Raw genomic sequence first — 22,158 nt, 5'->3', positions numbered from 1 at the left:
TATATTTGTTTGAGTCTATGGCAGTGGGAGAGTGATTATTGTCGGGATTTGCTCTCTGCATAATATGGATGAGCTGGATTATTTTAATCTGAAGGACATCACTGATTTGAGGCTGCTTCTGTGACCGGAAGGTTTGTCCTTGAACTCCTGTCTGCAGCTGATGTTTAACTTAACCTGAACCTCACGTGTAGAGGGGCGTCTAGTCAGCAATCAAATCTCTGCAGGTCACACAAGGATTAAACGTTATTTATGTTTAAATGTATAGAAGTGGCAAGAAATGAGGGAGAGGAAGTGATTTCTGTGACTGTCATGCCGTGCCAGGACCACATGCAACTATTTTGGCTCGCCCAGATTCACTTTTATTTATATTACACCTCTTCATCGCTAGACATCTATTTCTATATTTGAGGGCACTTTATGTGCTTCAGGATTGTATATCTTTTCCATTTGCTTCGAGAGATTCTTGTTGTTGATAGCATTGCAACTTCACCAGCTCCTGCCCTCTTCACATTCATTTTTTATGTTTTGGGCCCGTATACTGTCAATGAGCCACTCTGGATCCATGTTTTCGCGTCGCATGCAGCGTCCAGGATTATTTGCTACTACAAGCAAGATGTGATGCCACAGAAACAGAAACATGTGTATATTCTAGCGATTGCTTGATGTATTCTAATGCAGAAAGAGTGGCTCTAGACAAGTGATAGTTTGAAAGCAGAAGTTTTAATTCAAGCGAAATGGATGTCCTTTACAAGACCTGTGGATGTTGGAGGTAACTGAAGTGAAACAGACAGGTGGCAGCAGGAAGTCATGACACAATATGCATGCAAATATTTACCCATCAATTGAGAAGCTCACCCCACATTAACCCCGTCATCACAGCGCCGTAGTCCACGGCTGTTTAAACAACGATCAGATTACACTGTTTCAGCATGATCACATTTGCGTCTAGGCAAATACTTTGCAGTCAAATTCAAGTCCTTGTGCGTTTGTGCCGTGATGGAGTCAAACACCTGCTTTTCCCCTTGGTGTGTGCCGCACAAAGCCCCCTGAACGCTGGCTTTTGATTGGCTGCTGATGATGCAATGCTTTCTGTCAGAGACACGGCACCCTTTTTGGAACGTTTCTAAAGAAATCAAAGCAGCCAGGGGCAGATTGATATCATGTGAGATATAGTCAGGACTGCAGGCTGGATTCAATCAGAAATATGTTGACTCACAGTGTATTTTGCAGGCTCTCCTAGAAAGCTGTTGTTTGTCTGTGCTCTGCTTCATGCAGCGTCCCTGTCACACTGGGTTATGAGGCCCTGGGATTGCATGTGCTCACTTGTGTGTGTGTGTGTGACTTCTCACCATAAATGTACAGCAATTACATGAATCACACATGCTACATTGTAATTACCATAAGTGTGACACGTGTTTAATCCAGAGAACTGCGCCGTTCACACTTGTTTTTAGCGAGCGATGTGTGTTAGTTTCTTGTTCAGTTATAATGATTATCAGTCGATGTTGACAGTTGACTATATCAGGGGCTGATGCTAACTGGATTTGTGATCTTTTCTTCTTGTCCTGGCTGCTCGTGTGGTTTCCTTGGATGTTGGTGTAATCCATTCTGAGAGCCTTAAAGCTCCTCTCATTGCTTGAGGGGCGTGCCCAGTCGCTTTTTATTTCCAGATCCCCTGTCATTGCAGTCAAAAGCCAGAGCTCATCGTGTGTTGGAAAAGATCACTTCTAGCAGTTCACCTTTTGTCAGTGTCCCGGTGTGAGTCAGTGATTTGACTAACAGGTTTTTGCATCTCAGCTGCATCCGTCTGTAAACAAAGCCCCCGACAGCTGATGGTTACAAACTGGTGAACCCAGCAAAACCAGTCTGAGGAAATGGACGCTTGGCACCACAGGTGTCTTTACAAAGCAAGAACCCTGTTCATCACATTTGAACCACTGAGAGATCAAATAGCTGCAGCGTGCCACATTTTTCAATCCATAGCTGCTATAGCTGCTTAAAATTTACATTTAAAGTGAACACACTCACTCTCCCAAAATATTATTCGAAACCCAAGCATCACACTCAGCATATTCCGTTTATCAGCCCTGTACTTTTTACTGTTATTTGCTGCCAAACAAAAAAAAAGATCAGATATCCTGTTGGATTCTCTTTATAAATGAATCAATTTCTTTCTTTTTTTTTCGCCGCTCGCAAAGTCATGCATATTGCGACATATGAACAAACAGACCCCTGCTGATTGGAGAAAGATTTACTTGCCATGAATATAAACTCACGTTTTAATTGTCACCAATTTAGTAAATGTGAAAACTTCCCCCTCCACTTCATTGTTTCTCTATCGCTTGTGACAGCACTCTGTTCTGTGTTGTTTTTTTTTTTCATGTTTAAGGTTCAGCCACAGTTTCAAAAGATCAAAATTCAAGATAAAAAGGTGGAGGTACAAGGCTCTCCAAGTGCCCTCTGTCACCCCTACATTTAAGTCTTATGGGCTTGGGGGGCCAGTCCACAACAGGCTTCAAAAGTTAACAATAAAATCTTAAAGTAGCTGATTCTGAAGCTAACAGCTTTTCATCTTTCGATTGGTTCTGCTAAAGGATATTTTTGAGCCATCCAATTGGTGACATTATGAGGACGTCATCGACACACTTTGCGAGTCCTTCCTCATTGGGTAGGCAAATCTACTTGTTAACACGTTTCGGTCTCGATGTGTATGAACAGAAGTGAGAAGGAGAGCCTGCATAGAAGCGGAGATAAATAGCCCTCCAGCCGCAGTCAACTGGAAAAGTTTGTGTGTCAGTGCACAAATCATGTCTGGTTGTACAACTGTGTATTTATGTTGCACCGGGCACAATAAATCAACACCAAATCTTGTAGCTGTAGCGGGTTTAGAGGCTGGATATATAATTACACCTCTGAAGCGTGTGCAACCTGATCTTGAGGAAAGTGCGTAGTGGATCCAAGAGAGCGGTTTATTCCACATTATCCTTTAGTTTCCCCCCCACTCACGAGCCTTCAGTTGCTCCGCAGTGACTTCTTGCTAGCCCCAGTGTGCAGAGTGGGAGCTCCGTCCTCTCGCTCATAAAAACAGCTTGTTGTGCATTCAGGTGTTTGTTAGCGGGATGCGACAAAACGGACGCTAATAAAAGAGTTTGTTTTTGCTGACACCAGCGCTGAACTACTTTGTGCAACAGGAAGAGGAAGCGATTTCCACTTGGGTGGATATGTGATTGCAAAATGTTATGCTGTGTTTCAGACAATAGTGTCTCGATAATGAGAGGAGCATTTCTTCTGCTGCGAGTAATTAAAATACTCCTCATCGCAGTCTGAAAGTGGCGTCTGAATGCTGCTTCCGTGACAGTTGGCGGAGTGCAATCAATGTGTGGAAGTCTTGCGGTAATGAGATGAATATTCAACCACGCTTGGCTTCAGAATTCAGGAGTCAAAGGTTGCATGGAAACATGCTTTCCTCCACAGTCTGATGGGATAACACTCAGAAGAAGTAGTGTCACCGACGGCTTTGAGAGTCGACTGAACACTTCAAAGCCACTTTACATGCACCTACCTGTATTATCTTGTGTTTGCATTCTTGTAGTTAATCCTTGTTTAGGCTCTGTTGTAGCTACATTTCTCCTCCACTGACTGACTGACTGTCTGAAGTTCTATTTGGTTCTGGCAGATTTTGCTATGAACACGCCCAAAGTTTGCAGGCAGTATCGCTCCGTGGATAGTTGATATAGTACATGCATTGACTGAATGCATTTTTCCCATATTTGAGTTGTATTTTTCGAGCTGATCCAGTTGGTCATTGATCATAAACACGACCTGTGTCATGAAGAGATACTTGAGCAAGACTCTCGACACAGAATCTGTCGGCACTGCTGTGGCTGCTGGAATTGATTTGTCTGTTGGTTTGTTGTTGAAGAAAGCTCTCTTTCTCCTTTCACTCTTCATTTGATGCAAATATGGGCTGAACCGATGGAGACACTATGGGGAGCCCAAGTCAAGCTCATCTACTTCTGCCTCATGGGACCTGAGTTATTTTCTGATGAAGCTTGAAATATGCCATAGATCTCGCATATGATGCCTGTGAATTTCAAAGATACATTCTATGCCGTGAGAGCGCTGCTTTTCAACCGGCAGCAAAAGTTACTTTAGGTTTTGTGTGGCATGTAGTAGCGACCTTCTGTATAATGCTCGCCAAATTTTTTTAGTTAGTGGAAAGTCCCATCCTTATTTATCATTTAAATGGAGATACAGCATTTGAGTGATCCAGGGCTTGAAGCAAAGTGGACCAGAAAATAACTACATGGACCGACCGGAAGGAGCAGAGACTCCCTTTGCTGTAGGCCAGAGGTGTGCAAACTCCTAGATGCCGCACTGTATACTGTGACAGTTGTGCTAAAATAGATGGAAAACAACAACAACAACAACAATAATAATAAGCAGTAACCACAAAATAGAAAAATTCTGCAGATAAAAGTGTAGTTAAATCACAAGCATATTTTTAGGTGGTGAATATTTTCCATAGCATGCAAATATATGTATTATTTTAAATACATTTATCTGTTCATTATGCCAATGTCAATAGCTGTGGAAAGTTAATTCAGACTGAAGTTCTAAGACAACTATTGTATAAAAATCTTTCTTGATGGTCAGGTTTGTAGTTTCACTCTCACTTCATTAGGCCACATGTGGCCTTCAGACCACACTACCCTTCATCTTGTGGCCCGATCTGAACTCACTAGCCCTAATAGAAGGATAACTAATCCATATCAGACAAACAGCCATCTTGTAGTGTTGACTTCAAAAATAGTCAACAGTGAATTTTCCTTGGTTTCATCATGTCTTCTGTTGAGGAGCCACAGCTTGACGCAGATGCATGTCAGATGGCTCCAGATGTGACAAGGAAATCGTGTGCTCACATGTGCTCATAAATTTGTGAATATCTCAACCGTAGTTGAAGTATAAGAAATGTGTGAACGTCAATTGGACAAGTGCAGAATTCTGAAATGAGTAATTTGCATGCGTGCGTCATTTTAATGCCATATTTTTCTTATGCAGTATTTCATCTTTTGCAAAGGACCAAATTGCTCTTTGTGTGGATCTGTTGTGGATTTTGAGTCACATTTTGTTCTTACAAAATCATCATGGGTTTTATGGTTCCGCTTCCTCTGCTCACATGTACAGTATGTGCAGAATCCTTGAGAAATAGAGGAGCCAACATGGACCTCAAGAGTGCAGCGCTTGTAGCTTCTCAGAAATGATGTACCCTTCACAACACTTTCAACTTGTTCTCTGGGGCGAATTGTGCTCACATATTCCAAGGGGATCATCAACTTTTCAGGTTAAAAATGTGTTTTTGTAAGTATTTAGAGAGCACAAACATACATAAATGAGGCATGTTTTCCTTATTCCCTGATCCACTGCGACAGTGAGTCAAAAATAATTGTTAATGAATTGTTTATGATTATGTTCTGGTCCATTTTTCCTCGTGGAATATTTGTGGTGGTGAGTTATTTATCTACAGCCACCGTAGCTTCCAGACAAAACGTGATCTATAAGAAAGCGATTTAATCTCTCGGACCTCAGCTTGGGTTTGTGCTGTGGAAGTGCTGGTCTATTTGCTGGTGATGATGTTTATGAACCGATTAAGGTTTGAAGGAGTCCGACGTGATTCGAGCTGAGTCACGAGTGCGTGAGAGTGTGTCTCAGTTCGGGAGATCCTAATACCTCCGGGCCGCACACTCATTCCTGACGTTTGTTTTTCCCTCATAATGAAGCTGAGCTCAATGTTTTAGGAGCCGCGAGGGTTTCCTGAAAACAGCGAATTAGACTCAGGGAAGATGATTTGTTGGTCAATGAAATTTTAACTTCTTAACAGGACAGGCACTTTTGATTTTCCTTATCTCGACGTGGGAAAAAAATGGCACAGCACGGAGGCTCTGCTGATTCTGCGCGCAGCAGCTTCCTTCTGTTTCTGACTCGCTCTGCTCCTCGTCTCAGAAGACGCCTCCACCCTCCTCTCTTCTGGCTCTCATTTGCCCAGCCGAGAAATTTTCACTGGAGTCACTTTCTAAAAGAAACTTAACTGCCTAGAGACTTGGCAGCCATTTTTAAGACACTTAACCTCGCACAGCCAGTAGCTAGGTAGGCTGAGAAATCTGCATGTGTTTTATGACTCATTTGCAAGGCTGTGCGGCAGCAGCAGGGACCGGCGAAACCTTGTGACTCACATTTCATTTTCATCCTCATTTTCCCCACTAGGAGTTACCCTTCACACAAGAAAAACCAATTCCCACTGTATCGCTCACTAATGCACATGTAATTACTTGTAACCGGCTGAGGAGCAGGTTAGCAATATAAAGTAGCCCAGCTGAGCCCAAAAATCAGGACCTTCTGCACTGAAACACTGAAAGCAAACCCTCCGCCACAAGCTATTAGTGCCGGCAGTATGAAAAGGTCAAATCCCCAGGGGCAGGCCTGTATGTATTTCTCCAGACCAAGTGATGCTGCGTGCGCTGTCTCCTTATCGATTAAACTGGGTGGCGTCCATCTCCTCAGTGTGAGGTATTAATAGGAAGCCAAGGTTCTAGCTGGTGTTTGACATTGGCTTTTTCAGAAGAGATTCAGATTACTCAGGATTACTCCATAGTTGAACCTACAGTATAAGTTGCAGTGGCGGACATTTTTTGGGTGGTATCCTATCGGAGTTTCTAAAGGAGTGTGGAGCATCAAAGTTAACACGGTAGAGTCTGAGCCCCTGGTAGTTGAAGGTTCGACTCTTTGTAGCTCTCGGTTCCTGGTCTTGTTCTCTATGTTCTTTTTTCTGTCTTTATGTTTTTGACTGGCCAAGTGGATAAAGAGGAGCATCGGCTCTTTGTTGTCTGAATGAGTGTTTGAATGAGTGGTAAAATGCCGACTCCAGGTTGGAGAAGAATGGAGGAGATCAGGTATCTAGAGGTCACAAGTGGGGGCAGGATGGAGCGGGAGGTGGAAGTGTCTTCCCAGTATGTTCTAGTGAAGATGAAGCTGAGCCAAAAAGCAAGGTTTCACTTTCACTTATGCTCACTAGCTTTGATTATTAGTGACTGGAAAAGAAAGAACCTGGATGTGGTTTCTTCTTGGTTGAGAAGCCAACTGGGAGACGCTTGAAATAGAGCTGGTAGATATAGAGGTACTGGTTCTGCCCTGGACTTGAGCAGTGTAGGAGCCCCCTACGGATCCGCTCTTGTATGTATGAGACCCCCCACCACTGTCAGCCGTGGTGGAAACGCCCCCCCACACTGAGAAAAAGAAATCCTGTTGAGAATCCTGCGTATATAGCGCCAGGGTTCCTTGCCTCACCTGTGTCCTTTGCAAACTGGTTTGAATGTATTTTAGGATGGGTGAATCGCCAGTAAATTTCCTTCTCTGTTGATAAATTTCATTTCATGAACCCACTTTCACAGCGTTTCTTTGACCACTTTGTGGACTGCATGTTTTTATGCCAGGGACTAGTGCCTGATTTCCTCACGCATGTCTTTGAATGTCCTCAATACAACTTTAAAACAGACATGTCGCATCAACAACACATTTTCTGCTGAAGCTGCCTCATGCCTGTTGATCACATTTAAGAAAACTATGTCTATATTTAGTGGCAAAGCAGTGTCCTCCTTCACAACAAATGATGCGAAAACAGGAGGAAGGTGTCTGGCTGAATCTTGACATCTATAATCTCCACCTGTTTTGTAAACATCTTTTCTTAGAACATGGGTCTCACACTGTTGTGTGTGGGTCACATTTTGGTCTGAAGCTCTGTAATATTGAATTTAATTTTGAGCCAACCAAACCCATCTGCCAGGCCTCATGATGTCATTTGGTGAGCCAGATTTGGTCCCTGGGCCTTGAGTTTGGCACACTTGGTTTCTGCTTTAGTCAGATTCAAATGAATACAAATAGTGCAATGGTGCAGGTCAAGTGCTGAAATCTAGAAATGGGAAAATTAATACTAGAAAATAAATGTGAATATACAATACATTTGGAAATACATAAATATATCACCATTCATCTCCATTTATTTTCCCTTGTTTACTTCCTCATGAATTCCATTTATTTATTGTATTTGAATTTTGGCACTCACAGGCTTCGATACCTCAGTGGTCGTCAAAAGATCTTGTGATTTTGCCTATTTTACCGGCAGCATTTCCACAGACGTATTTCAGCACCGCACTCCGTCACATCCCATCCAAAGCCGCAACACGACTGCATGTTTTCTCCGCATTACTGCGCGGGAAACAAAATGTGCTCAAGCTCAGAAATGTGATTGCAAATCAATACATTCATGCACCCAGCGCTCCTGTTTTCCTCCCACTGTTACTAGGAAACAGGAGGCGGCGCGGCGCAACGCGACGCAGCACACAAGACTGCTAACGCGGTTATGAGGCGCTGGGGTTAAAGGATGAATAAGTGACACAGGTGCTGAATGCATTAGGAAGATCAGCGTGTCATCTGCTTTACTGGCGTGGCTTCATGGACATCTGGGAACCTGCTACACTGTATTTAGTGTTTGATCTTGAGTTATTGCCATTTTATATGATTATAGTTTTCATAATTATAATCTTTTTCTTCTCTAGTTTATACTGCAGGTGCACTCGACTGTGGCTTCACTATTCATTAATTAATCTGGTCTCTTTTCCACTCTAGACTTAGCCACCACAAATAAGGTTTAAGCTAATATTATTCCAGGTTATTACCAGTGAACTGTCGGCTCAAGTGTTCCAGAACGAACCACTCCAGACAGGAGACGTGTATTAATACATGCCGCAAATACACAACTCTTCACTGCGAATGCCTCACAAAACGTGTGCTTGTTTCATTGTTTTTATTCAAGAAAAGAATATGTATGTTATGTGAGTAAATCCTACCAATACTTGATCAGGATTTTCAGATCTGAATATTTTCTCATAAGTGCTCATCTGTTACTGGGTCGTACACGTGCATCACATCTGCTGTGGGAAAAGCTGCTTCTTTACTTGATTTCTCATGTCAGCTTGATGCATAATGCAGAAGTAGTTCCTCATACCCTTTCCATGAATGATTTTTGCTTTGAGATAGATGGATGTGGCATGTAAAGAGTGAATTAATGTGAATGAATGGAGTGAAAATGTGTTATTAGTGAATGTGTGTGGTAACTAGATGAGGCTGTGATGACCCTGACATCCCAGTATTGGTCATACTTTTATGAATGTAATATACAGGGACAACTTCCAACGCATTTAAAAAAGAAAAGCCTCCAGCCAAATATTTTCCATACCGGCCATTATTTGAGATGCATTAGTTCAAAGTACATTTTGAACTCCCCTCTGCTCCTGTTGCCTTTTTTCATTGCGACGTAAGCTCCTACTCTGGATGACCTAAATTAAACATTTCCTAGTATTTATTTTGAGTTCTTGTGCTATCATCCTGTAGAAATATACACCTAAATAATATTTTCTTGTTTTTGCATTTTCCTTAAAATATTTGTTGGTACTGACCCAAGTTCCTTAGCCAGGATGCTGCCAAAATCACTGGCGTTTCATTGACCATAAAGTGCTCAAAATGCGCGTTTTCGCCCACGTGTCCGCAGCTGTGCTAACAAATCTCCTGGAGGACCGAATATGAGAAGCAGCAGCTGAGACCGGCTGTGCTGTCAGAACTTTAGACACGAGGACGAAAACGGCGCATTTTGAGCACTTTAATATCAATAGAAGATGTGAGGAGTTCATTAGTTTTCATTAGTTTGTTTCATAAGCCTGTTTTCAAAACTAGTTTAGAAGTGATTCTCGTGCATATTTAAGCACCTCTGACCTTTCTACGGCGCAGACAGCACCACTGCACCTGCGGCTTATAGACCAGTGCAACTTATGTATGGACAAGATCTATTTTACTTCTTCGTATACTCTGGTGGAAGACTCAGACTATCATGGTTCACGTTGTACAATGCACCAGAAATTGGTGCACTGAAAGAAAAGTTCAAGTCAATCCCTTTGAATTGAACTCATGGAAATGTAAGCAGCCTCTAAAAAATATAACTCCTGGCTTGACAATTCTGATGAGGAAATTGTGCTGCTTTACAGTGTCCACTTCTTATGTTGCAAGTGAGTCATCGTCGGTTGCTGGCTGAAAATAGTAGGTAAAAAAAAAGGCTGTGCTATTTTATCACACTTTGCCAGAGGAACTAACCAATCCCTGTTAATATGGTCACTCCATGCATCTGACCCCACTTAGCAGTCCTCTTCCAAAGCTAAACAATGTGTTAACCTCATTTGGCATGCACAGCGCACCCACCGGCCATACGTTCAGCATCTGACCTTTTCAGTGTTTGTTTGAAAACAAGTGCGGCTTTTGTGTGTGGACAGTGTTTCTAATTAATGCGCCGTCACGTGTACCTTCAAGCGGAGGTCAGAGTTTTGTGTGTTTTTGGTTGGGTCGCTCAGGCGGAGCTGCTTTCTTGGCATGAGGTTTCTTCTGGCTGCTGTGGATCTGCTTGGCCAGAGGCAGAGACTAAGCGTTTGTCCAGCGGTGCTGCTATCTCCTCTCCTCCCTCCACACCAGGATGCCAAAAGCCATCACGAAGAAATATCAGCTCCAACTATTTTCTAGCTGCAGGAATCCTGCTGATCAATGAAAACTTTTAAAAGTCTCGCTGGAGGTCACTGGCCACTCATGTCCCCTGGTAGCAGATGAGTTGGCCCACACTGGTCCAGGCATATCTGGTTGTGGAGAGGTAGCATAGAAAGCTACAGGACTCTAAAGTCCTCCTGCAAGCAGCCTCGCTTCCAAGTTTGAATTTGAAAGAGTGGTTTACATAATGGATCAAAGAATCAGAGAACATAAGTGAAAACATGATGCAACATTGTTTCAAGTTCATCCCAACTTTTTATTGATGGTAAATGCGTTTTTAAGTTCTGCCGCCTGTGATATTCCTGCCAGGCTAACAGTCAAGTTCAAGAGCGTGATCTTCAAAACCCCTTTCTTTCTTGCGTCAAATAAACACTTTCCTTCGTAATCATTGCAGTTGTTACTTGCTGAAATGAATCTGACAAAGCCGAAAGTCTGCGGGAACCAACAGGTGATGCCATGAGCTGTCACCACAACTGAAGACTGAAGCTGAATAATTCTGTATGAATATTTCCATTAGCACTGCTTTGAACTTAGGATATTAAATGAAGTGTTTCTTCTCCTATTTTTTATTATTATTATTGTTGTTGTTGTTGTTGTTATTATAGGTGGTGCTTGACTAAAAATATACCTAATTATTTTACATATTTTATAATTAATTTGTCACATTTCAATATTTGATATCAGATTTATAGAATTTAATTTAAATAGTTACTCACTACACTTACCATTAGCATGTGGGTGGAAGTCATCCGCACTCATTGTAACATAACATAAAAACACTTCTATTCTGCCATTAGATCTATTTCCCTTTTTAAATGTAGTGGGTGTGGCTAATATTCCGGTGCGCTCGATAGTCTGGAATTTATGGTGACTAAAAGCAACCTTCAGGTCCATTTGCAGTGGTAGAGTAGCTGCTTCTGACTTCAGTCGGATCAAGTGCACATGCACACGGCTGACTGAAGCATCACAACCTCACTTTGACCCAGGAACAGAAATACACAGGAATTTCCCGGTAAACTTGCGCCGCACTTTCTGCAAAAGATCAGCAAATCTGCTCCAAAAATCGTTTTGCATTGTTGGTCCCATCAGCTCATTTAGTCGGCATCAATTACTTATTCCTACTTCACAAGTTAGCGACTCGCACTCGGCAACAAAGCCTTCGATATTCAGAAACCGAGGAACGTGGAGTGGGGACGGCACACCGGGGGGTTCCATTGTATATTTCTGGTTTCATTAGTTGTTCTCCGCTGCGCAAAGTCCCCACGTCTTTGCCAATGTTGCCTTTAATCCCTCATAACTACTAACTTTGTTTTGCTCTCTTCTCAGCAGCGAGTCACATTTCAGAGAAAGAAACATCTCCCTCTTTGCTTTCTCTTCTCGAAATAGGACGTTGAAGCTTTAAAACGTAGGTCTCGCTTGAATTGCACATTTTCTGCTGGATGAGTCGACTGCCAGACGCAAACCTTTGTTTTCCTGTGGATTAGTATTCAGTCCTCTACTCCACAGTAAATATAAAAAGTTACATCGAGGGATAAAGCCAAACAGGTGACAGAAAAACGCTGATCAGGAAGTTTCGAGCTTTTATTGCCACTGCTGTATTGGATTTTCATTCACAAATCATTCATCCATTTGTGTGGTCCAGTTAGTAGAGGCCTGTTTTCACACTCTTGCCTGCATGGTTTATGGCTACTTTTGTGCATCTGACCCAGGAATAGGTTCGACTCTGCTGCACGCTGAACATGACTTCAGCTGTATTTAACACTAATTCAGCAGCACAATTATACAGCTCATAACCCAGAACATAACCCTTACAACACCTGCTTTGCCTGAGGAGTTTTTTTATGGCTGCCTTTATCATATCTACAACTCAGGAAGGTGGATGGAACCTGGATCTTGTCTGTGAGGAGCTTAAACACTGCATGGCTTCTTGATCCAGATTGGGCAGCCTGTTTCCTCCACTACCTGTGTAGTGCACCCACGCTATGGACACACTTAAACACAAAGTGGGTTGTATAGGCACCAATTCCCAGTAGTAAACAGTCGAGCCATAGATGGATGGATAGTAAATGTCTCCACAAGTACATCATCTGTGAGTGTTCTTAACCCTTCCATGAACATAAAGCTGCTTGAGTCTTAACATTATTTTCTTAAAAATGCCTATTTCAGCCTTGTTGTTGTCTTGAGCAAAGTACTTGGTGTTAGAGCGAAGCACGACAAGATCAGTGGATCCCAGATCAATTGTTATCACATCGGCTTATGAATCTAATAAATCATATTTATGCCACAATTAAATGTCTGAACGATACTATACCATATGTTTTCATGCCAAAGGAGTGATAATGATAAAGTAGGGAATAATAATTTGTGCATGAATGGGTTAATGCGTAGCTATGTTTTATGTCTGTAAAAATATTTTTGTATTTTATTTTCAAACTATTTTCTTACTTTCAGTATTGTCATGTACATTTTCCCACCTTTGTGTGTGGCCACTGCTCGAGGTCAGTTTGATGGAATAGTTCAGCTCCCATCCTCATGCTTTCCAGTAACATCCATATGAGGGCGGTCAACGCTGTTTTGCTGGGGCAGGCAACTTATTATTGGATGTTTTTGATGCCTGTCTATCTGTTCTTCTCAGCTGTGAGGTTTGACAGAGGCAGAGATGACCACACCTGAGGTCGAGTCTGAGACCAGAGCACAAGTCAAGACCAGACTTGGAGGGTCACAGACCGAGTTGCGATCCATTTATTGTATAGTTTGGTCTCTGTCTTGGTCAGACCCCCTCATGTGTCCTGGTGGACTCGGTCTCAGACCCTCTGTGTCTTGGTGTATGGTCAGGTCTCAGTCTCAGCACTGTCTTGTTTGGTGGTCTCGAGTGGAACACTAGTAATATATAGAAGAAAAATGGGCTGCTTTATTGACAGCAATGTCTCAACCCAACATAAGACCCCAAGAGGCTGTTACATGGTTGGATGAAGGCAAATGTGAGACCCTCAGCTTATTAAAATCCTTCATTGACAAGTGTTCAGTTTAGCTTTCCCTATTCTCATCAGCAACATCGGTGGTGAAATACGTCAAGGGCAGAAAGTTGTATCTCAGATTCACATCCCCACTGAGGCCTTGGATTCACCGAACGGAGGTGGTGAGAAAAATATATCTTTTTTGATCCTGCCGACATTTGCAGTCCGTTCTGGTTTGTTTTTAAGCGCTTGTAAGCCAAAACAGTTGTAGGACAGCATGTTAATGCAGCGTGGTGTAAGGAAAAGTCTCACCTTGTGCAGGGAAGCAAAAGGGTTTTGTGTGTGTTTGAGGTGCAGATTTCCTTTTTTACATGCCAGTTTTGAATTTGATTCAAGCTCTCTCAATCGTGGTCGTCTATTATGCTGTGGCCATGTTGGTTCGCAAGTGACTCTTCCTGTTTATTATACTCTATTATGCAGGTTTTTTACTCTGCGTACGACGACCTTCAGACTTAATCACTTGAATCTGTTTCATCCAAATATGACGTGTCCCACCTGTGGTCTCCAACATGTCTCAAAATAGAATTGTCACAGACGGAGGGAGTTTCCTCCTCGTATGTGATTCAGCTTCTGCTTAATCCTGCTTCCCTGTTAGTTCACTGCTGGTGGTTGCAGCCAGTTCTGTTCTCTACATGGATTATGCAGCCTGTTGGACAGTAAGTGGGCTGTTTCATTCTCTCCTCAGAAGTTGCCCTTTGGAGCACGTTTGGCTACATATTCCATTTTGTGTCATGTTTACACGTCTTTTTTTATTTGCGTCTTTTTGGGCAAACACATTGCTCCTGTGCTGTGGGTCTACTAGAAAACAAATGAAAAAGCAGGGCCGAGTCACTGAAGTGTTGTTGCTGCCATGTGGAGCCCACCATTTCACACCCGTCTTTATGGCATCTGGGTCGTTCTAGGAGGGTCTTTCTAATTTAAGGTTTTATAATAAATGATGAGTGAACTCAAAAAAGGCACGGAACATTTCTTGTGCTTCTATTCTGAACTTTTTTTGTCAGTCATTCTCATTTACTCTCCTTCGTCTTGTATGCTTTGGTTATGACGTCACATTGTATCAAGAATTTGTGCGCAAAAACAAGAAGAACATTTACTCACAAGTTATTTGGATGAATTTGTTATGTTGGTTTCAATTTGTTCTATTGGTTTGAGGGAGGTTTCATGAAACAGTGTCCTAAATTTCTGGGGCCACCAGATGGCACTGTCTGCCACAAAAAGATTTCAAAGACACATTACATCAGAGTTCCCCAACCACCACGCCACGGACCAATAGCGACCTGTGGGACATTTGGCACTGATTTATTGGCTACGCACCTTAGAAGTCGGTCCGTGAGAATATTGTCTGATATAAAACCGGGGCTAAAAAGGTTGGGGATCATTGTCTTACATCCTTTCTAAACCAAGAGATCCATCTCGTGGCCTCTGAAAATTTGGATACAGCTACCATGTTTCATGATACAGTGCCTCATCTACACATTACTATGAAATACTACTTGAAATTGGTGAATAATGTACTTTTCATTAAATAAGTCACATTTTCTCATGCTGAAAATACGTCATAAGATTGTTTGCTTTAATATATGTTTGAATTGCTTTTAAACATAGACTTCTTAATGGCACTATTGATTCATATTTTCTTCAGTTTCAACAGAATAAAAAAAAAAAAAAAATGTAAGATTATTTTGCTTCATTTGAGGGACAGATTCGTATCTTATTCACCTCAAAATGTTAGTAATATCTTGCATCAAGCCAAGCTGTTTCCTCCCTCTGGTGGAACCTCTGGATCCTCTCCTAATCCATGCGCGATTGAGGGAAATGTGCGCAGCAGATTAGCGAGATAATCATTTCCTACAATAGATGAGGTGTTTGTGAAGAGCTTTAACCGAGGAAGGTCGGAGAGAGACAGTGCGTCGGCGCTGTGCTGTGAATGATGCTGCCTTTCTATAGTCATCCCTCTGCTTGTGCTGCTCTCAGCTGAACATGCCAGGCTGGAGAATAACCATCTTTTCTTCCCTTTATGCTATGAATGAAAGAGTTCATGGGCAGTCAGGATTTTGTAGTGTCTTGTCTGTCTCTGGCTCAGTCCATGCACAGCAAAGAAAATGGTGTTTCAGATCATCGTCCAGCCTGTTGACTTGAAATACAGACATCTAGTTAGAAAATATCCAGTGTAATGGTGATGAAAATAGAATGCCAAGCAACAGGGAAATGCATGTGAGCTAAACAATTTGGAGATGTTTAAATTCAGTAGTGGACTAATGGAGTTTAAAATGACAGTTATGCAGTTACTTGCGCTGAGATTACTAAAATTGGGCCTATTAATGTTCATTTCCTGAGCGACGGAAAGCAATTATGATGTGTTGCCCCATTAGAAAATGAGAATTTGGAAGCTGTGAAAAGCAAATGTAATTGGAAATAATTTTTCTTGTATGCAGTTTAAATATTCTATTAGCTGTGACAATGTGTCTGGAAAAAAATGATGTATCGTCTTTAAAGAATGGATGATGCTCCCAGTGTTTCAGTTTTTGTTCAGTGTCAATGGCAAGTTATTTGGTTTGGCTCAATCTGATATCCAATATTAATTTAGATGGCACTTTAATGTGGCCATGCAACTCAAATTCTGTTCTCTATAACATAAATACAAGGTCAGAAGAAGATGATAAGATTTTTCCCAACCTGCGGCACAATTCATCACCTACTTTTTAACTAGTTGAAATCACAGATGTACTGACTAGCTAAGCTTTTTCCCCAGTAGAGTTCGATCTAAATTGCGGATGTTTATTATCAGCTGTCAACCTCTATCTTTCTGTAATTTCCTTCCATCAGTCAAACCTTTTTTTTTTCAAACCCAATTCTAATTTAAGTGCATTCTGTTGAAGCAATGTTTCTCCTTTTCTGTCATTTTCAAGTCCATACTACAACCATATTTTGATAGTATTTTTAAGTTAAAATCATCATCAAAAGAGCAAAATAATTTTGACAGTATTCCGACACGTTTATCTTTTTATGCTTGTGCAGAGGTCGTGACTCTTGAAAATAATTTTGCAGTGAATGTTCCTCAGATTTCACTCCCACACACGGATACTGGCATCAACCTCCTCCTGCATCAGAGCTCCAATGCATGAGCCTCATACTGGGTTATTTTACACTGCCGCTATTGTATAGGAGAATATGTCACTTGTATATTTACATGTGAAAATAGTTTTTGGTGCGGGCTCAGTCTTGCTGTGATCAACAATAAAAAGTAGGCACTTGACAGAAGTGGCTGTCGTCTTCCGCATCTTCAGTGCGAGATCATCTGCAGAGGTGCGGTCGCTCTCTTGCATGTTGACACCAACTAAAGACGCCACACCTGCGCCTCATTCATCACGAGCCCTGTCAGTCAGTCACCATCCAAATCATCATTTGAATCTTCACTCTCTGACACGCCATTGCTTTAATTGGACTGGGGGTAAAAATAGATTGCTCTGTGTGATTGATGGGGTTAACACAGGGTTCTCATCGACTGTGATGCTTTCCCCCTGTGGTGTAGTTTGTAACTGTTACATCAGCCCTTTTCTACGCTTCTCTCTTTTCCATTGAGTGGAACACAGAAGACTACTTTCGGCGTTTTCAGTCCAAGGGAGTAAAAATAACATGCTTTTTCTTGAATGTATTTTTCACTGGTACTGTAGTAGTGCAAGCACCTTCAAGCCTGCCGCTTGCAATGTTAAATCTATTTCTCACAAGCTTTGAAATCAGCTCATTTTCTTGCTTTAGAATCGAAATTCAACATGTAGCTGTAATGTTGGATGTCAAACTCCGATTTGCTTATACATACGTGTTTGAATGGAGTAAATTATAAAGTAAACAGGAAATAAAGTGCAAAAAAACGAACTATTAAAACAGTAATATATTCATCTAGAAAGAACCAACGTCTTTCAGGATAACGGCTCCTAAAAGCTAAATATTATTTTATAAAATAAATTGTAATTGTCCAATATCAATGACAAATAATAAGAATTAGCAGGGTACTTATTGCAGTTGTAGGCAAGTTTTTCTTGCATAAAGGTACTTTTGCTTTTCACCAGACTGGCAACTTTTTTTTCTTAATTGTTTTCTCCAGCCAAGCTACATTGTACCTTTGCTAGTTTTGGATTGGTGAGTTCAGGTGACCTCACTGTGACTCACCCTTAGCTTATGTTAGCCTTACATGAAGTCCAAATTTTTGGTTGACGTTCTTGCTAGAGCCAGCTCCTGACTGTTGCGCCACCTGGTGGGCTGCCCTCTCTCACGCCAGTGACTGACTTTCAGACATTGGTGCAAGTAAAAAAAACAAAAAAAAAGATTGGTACATCAAATCTGTTTCATATAAAATGATCTGTGATTCCTCGACATAAATGGAATCCGTGATTGGTTGGTGCACCCATAGCGGTGAAGTGACTAGATATGAGATGAAAGTTATCCCAAACCCACCCCAACTATGTTCGCTGAGTTTTGTTCTGTGTGACACTCACTGGGGCTTCAGCTACCATGTTGCTTTGGTTAGTCAAATAGTAAAATACTTCCGTTACTAAAGCACCGGTGCTGTACTCATATCTGTGGTTCATGACATGACTGTTTTAGGTACGGGCGAAACCGGTGGCTGCAATCTATATATAAAAAGTAGATGGTGGCGCATTTTTTATTTTTTTGCACCATCGCTACTGCCGCACGCAGCTGGACCGCCGCATTACTCAGGTGTAAGTGAAACACACAGCTGTCACTCTAACTCGCTGTTCTTGACTGCGGACACATGCAGAGCGTAGGGGTGCCGCTGTGAACTCTTCAGTCCTTCCGGTTCCTTTTACTGTAGTGGAAGAACAAACGCAGCTGACAGGGAGCAAGAAGCCGTTTCGGACTGTTATTGAACTCTCTATTGACAGCGATGGTGCTGACTAGTTTCACTTCAGAGGTCCAGAATCAGCACGTCAGAACAATGTTTCAACGCCCTCACCGTCATGGAGCTGTCATCATCGGCAACACGCTTCCTTTGGCAGGTTTTGAATTAAACTCGCAAGTTTCTGGATAAAATTGAATATTCAGGGGATTGTGTTGTCTATGTCTCACAAGAATGATAGATGTGGAGTATATGAAATACGGAGTGGCACTTTTGGTCGCAGTCGGGAGCCCCAACTCACTTAGCAACCATGCTAACGGTTGCTAATGTGGTTGTCATGTTGTCTTTGTAAACCAGTAAATCAGGTCTACTTATGAGAACCAATGATCAAAACGACATGAGTGAAGGAAGTTGAAGAGAAATCCACACATCGTCGCGAGTTACAAAACTGAGCTGATATCAGGTTTGTGCTCATCGCAGACATCGGCTCAGCCCGAGGAACACACATCAGGTTACACACACGACTTCTCCATTGCAGACTGTGATTACTCTAGGAGTTTTTTTTTTTACTTCCGCTGTGTAGCTGAAGCTCGCGCAGCCACGCGTCACTCTACTCCAGTCATCTCCTGCCGCGCTGCCTTCTATTTAAACTCTTCAATTGGGCAGCAAATTTGTTTTGCAGACATAGCTGAAGAATTTGAAGAAAAGCCAGAAAGGGCACATTTTATTTTTGTTGATATATTTCAAAAATACTTTTTTTTTTATTCAAGTCTAATTCAGTTTTGTATTTGTTTGCTTGTTTGCTTGGTTATATTTTTTGGGGGGAGTCGGTGTATGGGTCATTGAGTGTAGGGCCGCCACTGCTTCACCACCCACATGTTCACATGTGGCACTCTAGTTTTGGGTGAGTTAGTTGTGCGCTGTTCAGTTACATTACTGCCACCGTATTTGGCGCTCTTGCGGGTCACCTAAAATGACTTGGTACTTCTGTTTTGGCCCACGGGCCTTGAGTTTGACACACCCTCATTTGTGATCAGTCACTTTTGAAATGTTTATAGAAGGCTGTAAACGGTGGTCTTTCCCTGCTTGTGCAAATGTGTTTGTGCGTCTGCCGCTGTTATTCATGAGACTTTTGCCCCATAAAGCCTGGTGTTCACCAAGAATGCCTGTGTTTTCTCTCTTTACTCCAGCTTGCTTCTGCTCTCTGCTAATCAAATTTACTGGGACATGGCAGAAACACAGGCGTCATAAACATGGCTCCCCTCTCAATTCCTTTTCTGTCACATTTGATTGATTTTAATCCCTGGTGCGGCCGCATCTCGGGGAGGTCTTAAAATTACGTATTCATCCTTGTACAACAGTTGCTGTGAGGTCACATTACAGCAACGTTATTCTTCCTTATTGATCCACAGCTTAATATAGTAGAGACAAGGACATGGCATTAGTGTGACGGAGATGCTAGTGAGGAGAACAGCATTGCAGAGATACGGTTGGAGAATGTGATCTGGTTCTGCCCAGCCATCAAATAGACTGTTAGTTTTTGGTGGGAAATAGAAAAAATGAACAGAAGGCTCTGAGGAAAATGTAGCTCTTTGTGAGTGCTGAATCTTTCAAGATCCATTTGACAGATTCCAAAGAGCAACCCAGGTAAACAATGTTTAAAGTTCGCCCGCGTATTGATTCTGTACTCATCCTTTCTGGTGGCATTTACCCGCAGACGGCAAATGATCCGCGACTTCCTCTCTTCAAAGAGGGAGGGATATAGATTTAACATCTTTTCTCAGGCATTTTTCAGAGCCTGTGTAGACTCGTTCATTTAGTTCTCCTTTAGTATCATGGATACTCAAGCAGGCAGTTTTGTTCTACTTGCTGAGGCGTTGCGTCATCTATGGTCTCACAGAATTATTGTAACGCAGCCCTTTCTTCATCTAATCTCAAAACTTGTACCCATCATTTTAGACCTCGGCCTGGACTCCCCATTTTACCCTCCACCTTCACTCTCGGTCCATAACAGTAGCTTTCATTTATCCATAAAAGTCTGGACTGGTAAAAGTCAGTTCACCTGCCAGTTGAGCCACATTAAACCCTGGCAGCAAATCACCCTCAGTGAGCTTCACTTGCTCCTTATAAAGTCTTCCATTGACCTTGACATCATGTGAAAAAGATTCCTGACTCAGTCATACCACGGATAATAACCTGCACAGTTGAATATTTCCGAAACCTGTGGCTACCAATGCGTACAAAAGGGGTAGTTATACAGTGTATATTTCAGGGTAAACTCCCACAAAGTCTTTGAGAAAATGACGTTGTGGAAGCATTTGGCCATATTCTAGGGCAAGACTCGCTCACTCCGAAGGCGTAGCTCCTCGACGGTTGGCAAGTTACTAACTAGCATCATTTCCTACTTCCATTGGCTGCGCTTCTTGGGGGTACAGTAATGGGGTGGTGCTCCGGAGGGTTTCTCTCTTGAAGGACTGTAAACTGTCACTTGGTATAATTATGGTGACGCCATTTCCGAATCGCACAGCCGAGGAACCTTCAACACTCCAAGTACACAATCCAACATGGCTTCCGGAGACTTTCAATTAATGCACCTTGGCGGCATCTGGTGGCCAAGCTACGGTTGAGAATCGGACGTCCATTTTTCATGTTTTGCAGACGCCCTCCTAGCTAAAAGCCTGGATGTCACCATCTTAGTTTCTGACATTGCTAAACTGGACTATGACATCCTTCCCAGGGCCGACTTCTGAGGTTACACAGCATTAGTACCTCAAGTCTTTGGACTCATTTTATTTTGTTATATATATATATATATATATATATATATATATATATATATATATATATATATAGTGTAGCATCTCAAATAAAGCAACGATGAGCGCTCACCCTCATCCCCGACATCATGTACTTAGCTCCAACTTATCTTTTCAACCATCAATAAGCCTAAAGTGGCAACATTGGCAAAATTCCACTTGGCGACGGTCAATATTTTACACCTTGGGAGTGAGAATGTGTCTGGGGTTGTGTAAGGATGAACCACAGCGCAGATACAATCAGTCTAAATGGCTTTTCATCGGCTGCTGAATAGGCTCGCAAGCATTTCAGGACGCAGTCACTCCATAAAGGAAGCGTGTCTTTGCCATTGTGTTTCGTTTTGGGCGGTTCCTGTTAATGTGATTGTAAATGGATGTAGTGCACTCTCAATAATGGATGGCCAAGATAAGAACAATGTTCCCTCAGAATTACTGTGTCGTCGAAAGTGTATTGCGACAAGCCCAGCGATCCTCCTCTGCTCACTGGTAATTGGCCACTTTTCAGCTCCACGTCGATCTTGTGATCAGTTTGTCTCCAGCCCCATCTAGGAGATGAGAGGGCTGTGAATTGGAAACAGCTTTGCTGTCCTCGAACCTACCACGCTCTCCTGAGCAACAGCCCCTTCTGTCTCGCTGCACACGTCACCATGGCACCCACACTCACTTCCACATGCAGTTTGAGTACAAACCTCGGGGTTACATGGAGTGCTAGACGATCATTTTGAGGAACGACAGAGACACTTGTTAGGCCGGGATCTTGTTTTCCCAGTTCAGTTCAGGTGGTTTTGGGCGAGAAGGTAGGGATGCATTCTCTCAACCCCTGCAC

General features: G+C 42.3%; 1 protein-coding gene across 3 annotated transcripts in view; it reads left to right on the top strand.

Annotated features, from left to right (window-relative positions):
• Positions 1–22,158, top strand: part of srcin1a (SRC kinase signaling inhibitor 1a) — a 111,926-nt gene that overhangs the window by 1,475 nt on the left and 88,293 nt on the right. The gene's annotated exons all lie outside the window — the stretch shown is intronic.

This window comes from Synchiropus splendidus, chromosome 19 (assembly GCF_027744825.2).
Source record: "Synchiropus splendidus isolate RoL2022-P1 chromosome 19, RoL_Sspl_1.0, whole genome shotgun sequence".
In the NCBI taxonomy this organism is placed as follows: domain Eukaryota; kingdom Metazoa; phylum Chordata; class Actinopteri; order Syngnathiformes; family Callionymidae; genus Synchiropus; species Synchiropus splendidus.
Note: the sequence above shows the minus strand (reverse complement) of the source record. Positions and strands in the feature narration are given on the sequence as shown.